Source organism: Otolemur garnettii, unplaced genomic scaffold (assembly GCF_000181295.1).
Source record: "Otolemur garnettii isolate 467f Iridium unplaced genomic scaffold, OtoGar3 scaffold00006, whole genome shotgun sequence".
Lineage (NCBI taxonomy): Eukaryota > Metazoa > Chordata > Mammalia > Primates > Galagidae > Otolemur > Otolemur garnettii.
In genome coordinates, this window is record NW_003852401.1 from 41871542 (window position 1) to 41879285 (window position 7744).

Below are 7744 nucleotides of genomic sequence, written 5' to 3' on the forward strand. Positions count from 1 at the left end.
GTGGCTGGCGCCTTAGCTGGTTGAGCTATAGGCGCCGAGCTGGCCTGGCCATTTTTTTGGGTTGCAGCCGTCATTGTTGTTTAGCGGGCCTGGGCTGGATTCGAACCCGCCAGCTTAGGTGTATGTGGTTGGCGCCCTAGCCACTTGAGCCACAGGGACCAAGCCCATTCAGCTTCTTTACCACTTTATGCCAATGGATAAAGCTATTCTCTTATCAGCTTATCAACAAAGGTCCAATACACCTTTGTTTCTCATCACCTCCTTAACTGGCAATTGGCATTTGTAGGAACAACAACGGTCCAACTTACTGAAGATCTCGTCTGTCCCAGACCCAGGGCTAAATCCTTTGCATGCATTATTTCATTTAGCATTAACAGCAATCCTCTAAGCTAGGTATTTGCATTTAGAAGTGAGTGAATTGAGGCTCAGAGAGGTAAAATGTAAGAAATGAAACTGAGAATCACGCTTGTGTCGATCTCAATCCAGAAACTGACTTCTTGATCTTTATTACATCCCTTGATTTCAGAGAATTTTAAATTTCCATAGGGCTGGCCAAATTACAGCTCTAGCTTTTAGTTATCAACTGTGTTGAGCATGTTTTCTACTTTGTTACAGCCCTAACATTTGAAGAAAAACAATTTATTTCTGCCATAACGTCAGGTACTTGTTTAGTATTTAGTTTCTGAAGCCTGTTCTACACTTGTTCTCACTAATTCTAACATCCGTCCCGCAGAGCATTGTGAAGAAAATATCCCTAGCTTGCCAGCATCAGCTTTTGAATTTCCTGGTATGCTCATTTAAAAATGCAGACCTCTGTATCCCCATGCACTAAGATAAAAATTTAGACAGTCAGATGGGACCTGGGAAATTGCCTTTTAATAGCTTGCAAGTATGTGAATGAATTAGAAAAAGAAGCATTTATTTTGGACTCAAATCTTGATTTCTATACCAGTTTTAGCTTTTTTTAATTGCCTGACTGTAGGCAAGCTGTTTATGCGGCTGTAGTGAAGATTAAACTGTGTGGTATGTGTAAAAACAGTAAGGGGTGATGCTGAAAGCTAATGCTGCTTGAGCACTTACCCTGTGCCAGACATGGTAAAAATTTTGTGTGCATAAATTCATTGAAGCTTCACAGGAAACTTGTAAGGAGGAAAACCTGTAATTATTCCCAATTACAGAAGAGAGGGCTGGCACACAGAGAGTAAGCCGAACCAGGATTTAGTATTGGGGAGTCTGGACCCAGGGTTGTGCTATTCAGTTCTTAGCTGTCTTTCATCATAGGTGTCGACCGATGATGGTTAATTCCCTTGGGATGTATGGTAAAAACAACAACAAAAACTGACAAAAATACTGGGTGGAAAACACCGAGATCATTTTCCTTTTGACCCAGAATATGTAAGCACTATATGGTAAATTTCTCTTTGAGATTATTCAGTCCAGTATCAGGTGCGTGTATTTAATAAGACCTAGCAGAGATCTGGTTGCATTATCTGATGGCTTGCTTTGTGCAGGTTTCTCAAAATGTGATTCTTGGACTTGCAGTATCAGGATGTTGTTAGAAAGTGCCATTCTTAGGCCAATGCATCAGAATCTCTGGGCATGGGGCCTAGCAATCTGTTTAAATAAGCTTTACAGGTAATACTGGTGCACACTTTTCTCAATGAAAGAAAACAAAGCATAACAAAAAAAGTTATTGGTTAACATTCGTTAGTTACTATTAACTAAACTCCAGACTTTATTTGGATTTCATTGGTTTTTCCATTAATGTTCTTTTTCTGTTGCAGGATACAATCTAGGATGCCCCCTTGCTTTTAGCCAGCTCTTAATTTAAACTGAGAAGACACATGATGATGAAACTGTTCTTGGTTTTTCTTGGGGAGTGCTCCACACAAAGCAACCTGTTTTCTTAGTTCTTTGCTGACTCTGACCACGCCTCACATTTATTCACTTATTCTAGCTTGGTTCATTGGCCTTCTAATGTATTGTGGAGCTGAGGAGTTTATTCCCACATTTCCAGGCTTCAGGAAGGTACCAGACCCTGAGCTTCACCCATAGCCCTCTCTCAGCGACCCCTAGGAGGTTATCTCCCGCCCCCAGAGTTCCTTTTCTCAGCCGGAGTCACACCTTCCCCGAGCCTCTCTTAACTGCACACAATTAAATGTATACGGCTGTTAGTCTGACTCTGCTGGATGGACATACTCCTCATGACCCCTCAGTTGCTGCTTGTTTGCAGCTGAGAGTCTCAGGGGAGGTGAGAGGGGTGGGCGGGCAGGGGCCGGAGTGAGGGCAAGACTCCTGCACTCTGCATGTTTGTCTTTCCTGCCCATTTTAAAACTACTGATGTTGATGTGAATATGATATATCCTTCTTTAGGTCCCAAATAGCAAAAACCACACCCAAACCAGCGAACAACAATAACAACAAAAAAACATTGATTATGGGGGAGTTGATAAAATCATGATTCTTTTTATTTTTTTGCAACTATATAACCTTGTTTTTGGGAAATGAAGATGTGAGATTCCTATTGTACACTTTGTCCATTCCATTATTTCTGCAGGTCAGGCTGAGTCCCTCCCCGCTATTTCAACTGCAGGGCCTGCTCCAGAGCTGTAACTTGATTTCAGGCTGCGCCGTGCAAGGCAGACATGAGCTTTGGGAAGTGCAAACAATGGAGGCTGGTCCCAGAAGACCTGAAACCTGTTTTCTTGACCAGTCCCTGATGTCAAGCAGTCTTGTAGTCATTTGCTGCCTGCTCAGAAGGTAGAGTGAGGCACGTACAGCTGCTGGACTCCTGGGCCGGGTAATGTGCCAGCCTTTCCAGCAAACGAATTAGCCAGGCTAAGGCAGAAGCAGTTCCTCCTCCAGACTTATTTTCTTCTCGGGTGTGCTCAGTGACTTATGACTTGTCAGCATCATCCAAAGTATTATTTCTTCTGTCCACACTGACACCTTGCATGTGCTCCACGTAGAGCTGATAATTTCGTTGCGCACATACCTCCTACCACCGTCACTTGCCAACCCTTACACATACTCAGACTACAGTGTGGAAGATGATAAGAGCCACCTGGATTTATTTACATATTTTCTTAATAAGCAACACAGTGTTCTTTGGGGTCACGGGAGATCTTACATGAAAGCAAATTATTGCTTTGCTCAGAACATGATACAGTGTCCAGCTTTCTATGGTTGAATGCATAATTTTTCATGGTATCGACTTTATGATGGTGTGAAAATGATATGTGATCAGTAAAACTGTACTTCGAGTTCTGATTTTTTCCCAGGCTAGCAATATGTGGCAGGATACATTCTTGCGATGCTGGGCAGCACCCGGGAACTGCAGCTGCCAGTCAGCCCTGCCATCACCAGAGTAAACAACCAATATTCTACAAAGCACTGTGTTGGCAATGATTCTGCCCCACCGTAGGCTGATGTCAGAGTTCTGAGCATGGTTAGGGTAGGCTGGGCTGAGCTATGACATTCAGGACATTAGGTGTAGTGCATGCATTTTTTATTCACTCCTAGGTAATTAACTCAGCTGCGAACAACAAAGCAGCTCTGGCAGTCCTTTTTTTGTCCACAATTTGCTTAAGTTTTCCAGCCTGGAGGGTTAAGTGTCCCAACCCATTTTTCTCTTTTTGTCTGGACTGATTTACGTCCTGAGTATTTCCTGTTGTCCTCTGTGTTCTGCAAGCCCATCTGTCTGCTCTCCCTTTTAATTTCTCTGTGCTGTTAAACAGTTTGCAAGGACATCCTTTTCAAGTCTGTCATGTCGAGCTACTTCTGTTGTTCCTAGGACTTGCTCTCACTCTCATATCCTTAGGAGTTCATTTTCTTCCTTTTCTCTATTTCCTCTGACTTACTCAATGCGGGCTGGCTGTACCCAGCACGAGGCACACAGCAGGCTGTTAAAAAGCTCATTGAATAAATTCATTGAGTGAATGATCTTTTGCTTAAGCCTGCAGTCTATCTCCATGGTATACACGAAGTCTTTCTCTGGTTTGTTTGTTCTTTCAGTGGGAGTAGTTACTGGAGTATCTAAATAAAAATATCAGAGACCTTTGATAAAAATCTGCCAAAAATCAAAGATGTTATAAGTTTATAGCTGACGACACATATCTCATGTTCATATTACAACAGGTTATGCAATGTTGTATTGATTTGTTTGTTTTTCAAACATTTGTCATTTACTTCTTAACAATTATGAGGCCTGTTGTTGAAAATACACATAAACATTCACAGTTCAGTTCTAGGTTCATATTGGTCAGAAGACACTACATACCCAGAAGCGTTTAAAGTTTTAAAGTGTATGTCCAACTTAACTAGTGACATATTACAAGTCTTATTAGAAGTGAGGTCATCGAGTTGGGCAAGATAGGTGTGGTGCAGTGTATCTCTACATGGCCTCCTGTGAGCACCAGCGTTCCTCTGGAGTTGTGAGGGAAGCACAGGAGGTCAGGACTACAGGTCATGAAAGGTGGGGTTTATACCAGGCGTGAAAGCTTTTTTTTTTTAAAGTGGTTTATTTTTATTTTTTATTTATTAAATCATAGCTGTGTACATTAATGCAATCATGGGGTACCATGTGCTGGTTTTATATACAATTTGAAATATTTTCATCAACTGGTTATCATAGCCTTCACGGCATTTTCTTAGGTATTGTGTTAAGACATTTATAGTCTACCCCTAGTAAATTTCACATGTACCCTTGTAAGATGCACCATAGGTGTGGGCCTACCACTTACCCTCCCTCTACCCATCCTCCTCCCTCCCCTCCCCTCCCTCTCCCCTTTTGCCTTCTTCTTGGGCTATAATTGGGTTATAGCTTTCATAAGAAAGCTATAAATTGGTTTCATAGTAGGGCTGAGTACACTGGATACTTTTTCTTCCATTCTTGAGATACTTTGCTAAGAAGAACATGTTCCAGCTCTATCCATGTAAACATGTAAAAGGTAAAGTCTCCATCTTTCTTTAAGGCTGCATAATATTCCATGGTGTATGTATACCACAGTTTATTAATCCATTCATGGGTCGATGGGCACTTGGGATTCTTCCATGACTTAGCAGTTATGAATTGGGCTGCAATAAACATTCTGGGGCAAATATCTTTGTTTAATGTGATTTTTGGTCTTCTGGATATATACCTATGTTTCTGCTTTTTTCATCCTCAGAACCTATACTACTAATCATGGGCTTCCTTTTTCATTAAATTTATAAACATGAAGTTCTCCTAGTTCTTCATCCTTCTATGTAGGCCTAGAAGCCCATATCTGGGCTTATATAGCCCATATCTGTATCTGAGTATAGAAAGCAAGGCTAGATAAATTACTTAAATATCCAGGGTCCTGCATCCTGAGAAGCCCAATTTTCCAAGCCTTTTTACTAATTGGACAGTCTCTTGTGATTCAAATCTTAAAGGTTATCTGTGATAATCAGAGTGCCTCACCACACTAGCTCTCAAATAAAGAATTAAGACTGTGTTTCATCAGTCGTGCTATGGCAGTGTAGGGCTGCCATCACAAAAGACCACAGCCTGGGTACCTTCTTTATGTGGCCTCACATGCCCTTTTCTCTGTGCACTTGGATTCCTGGTGTCTCTTTCCAGTCCTATTGGATTATGGCTGCATCCTTATGACTGTATTTAACCTTAATTACCCCTTTACAGGCTCTTTTTCCAAGTACAGTCACATTGGGGTTTATAATTTCAACATATAAATTTTGGGGGAATATGATTCAATCCATAACAGACAGAATATTGAACCTGCTAACCATTTTATTGTAGCTTATTCTCTGCTAAAAAAAATTCCTATCTACTATAAAGTGGCTAAATGTTAGGTTTCGCAGCTAAGCTGTCTGTATTCATACCTTCCCTCTGCCACATACCAGTTGCTGTGAAACCTTGGGCAGGTTACTTATATTCTCTCTGCCTCAATCTTTGTATCTGCAGAATGGGGATTATAAAAGACCTAGTATTGGGGGTATGACGATGAAATGAGTCAAACATGTAAAGTGCTTATTAATAATTGATAGCACATAGTATTGCTTGTGCTATAATGTCAGCTATTTTTGTTATCAAGAAATGTCACTTCCTGTCACGAACTGAATTGTATTCTTCTAAAATTCATATGTGGAAGCCCTAGCCCCTAATGCCTCAGGATGTGCAAACCTCACATTTGGAGATTGGATCTTGAAAGAGGTGAGTAAGTAAAACAAGGCTGGTAGTGTGGGTTCTAATGCTGTATGACTGGTTTCCTGACAAGAGGAGGAAGAGACACCAGGGGCATGAGTGCACAAAGGGACAACCATTCGAAGAGACAGCAGGCAGGTAGCTGTCTGCAAGCCAAAGAGAGAGGTCTCAGAAAAACCCAACCTTGCCAGCACCCTGACCTTAAACTTCCAGTCTCCAGAACTATGAGAATATAAATTTATATTGTTTAAGTCACGCAGTCTGTGGTATTCTGTCATGGCAGCCCCTAGCAGAGTAATACACTCCCTAAAAAGAATAAGCCTAATGATGTCCAAAGTATGCCCTCCTAATTGAAGAAAATTAGGAAGCTTCTCTTTTTGCTATGATGATAACTCCAGATTAGAGTTGCTCCATCAACGGGAACCATCTCATGACCACTCTGAGAATGGCCTGGTAAGTTTTTAGAAGGGAATCACTTTTATTGTGGATACTTCTTTTTTTTTTGACATCACGAACATTTTATTCATGTTTACTGATTGTCGTTACAGAGAACATTCAGTAATCAGAACTCACCGTTGGCGATACTGCACATTAAATTATAAGCAATATAACTCATACTACAAAAATTGTCTAAGTTACTCCAAGATAAAAACCATCTCTAGAGTTTAAATACATTAGAAATAGGAAAAAGTTAGAAGTTAGAAAATAGTTTTCAAGTCTGAAAATCTAGAAGAATTCTCCAACATCTGCTTTCTTATCTTGACATTTGCTTTGAGCTTTGAAGGCTGCAGAGTTTTATAAATGCCTTTCGAAATGAGAAATTTTCATTGTTTTAAACTTTGCAGCATCAAGCATACCTGGGGGTCCAATTTCAAATACATTGCAAAGGAATTCATTTGACTGCAAGTGGTACCGCATACCTGATCCAAGAATCTCCTTAAAGGTGTCATAGATGTGTTTTTTGACCCAGCAATCAATATACATGCATTCGGGACCAAACTTAACAGTTTCTGTTGGAAAATCCCATTCTTCCACCACCCTCAGGACATGTCTGAAAAATGACCGCTGCTTTCTCATGTCTACTTTGACCCAGTGTTTATTTCCCTCTGTAGCGAAAGCCTTAAGCATCTTAGTCAAAGACTGCATATCTTCATAAAAAAAGTCACTCTCCACCCCCTTGGCCAATTCAAAAAGAAGTGCCAAAGATTCACCAGCAGCTATTCTCATGTTTACATCATCACAAGAGGGGAGGCTTGGAAGTTTATGGAAGTGCATCTCAAGCTTTTCCTTCACTTCATTGATTGGGCATATGGTCAGTAACAGCGTCCATGCCAAAAGCGAGCTGATATGAAGCACTGTATTAGGGGTGCTGCAAATAACATTAGCGTCTTTCTCTTTGAGATAGGGCTTGGTGAATATATTTTCTAAACATTCCAGTGTTGGCTCGGTGCCTATAGCTCAACTGGCTAAGGCGCCAGCCATGTACACCTAAGGTGGCGGGTTCGAATCCCCAGCCCGGAACCGCCAAACAACAATGACGGCTGCAACCAAAAAATAGCC

At 41.1% G+C, this 7744-nt stretch overlaps 1 pseudogene; it reads right to left on the minus strand.

The window, feature by feature from the left end:
* Positions 1 to 6910: 6910 nt before the first annotated feature.
* Positions 6911 to 7744, minus strand: part of LOC100950567 — a 17281-nt pseudogene continuing 16447 nt past the window's right edge.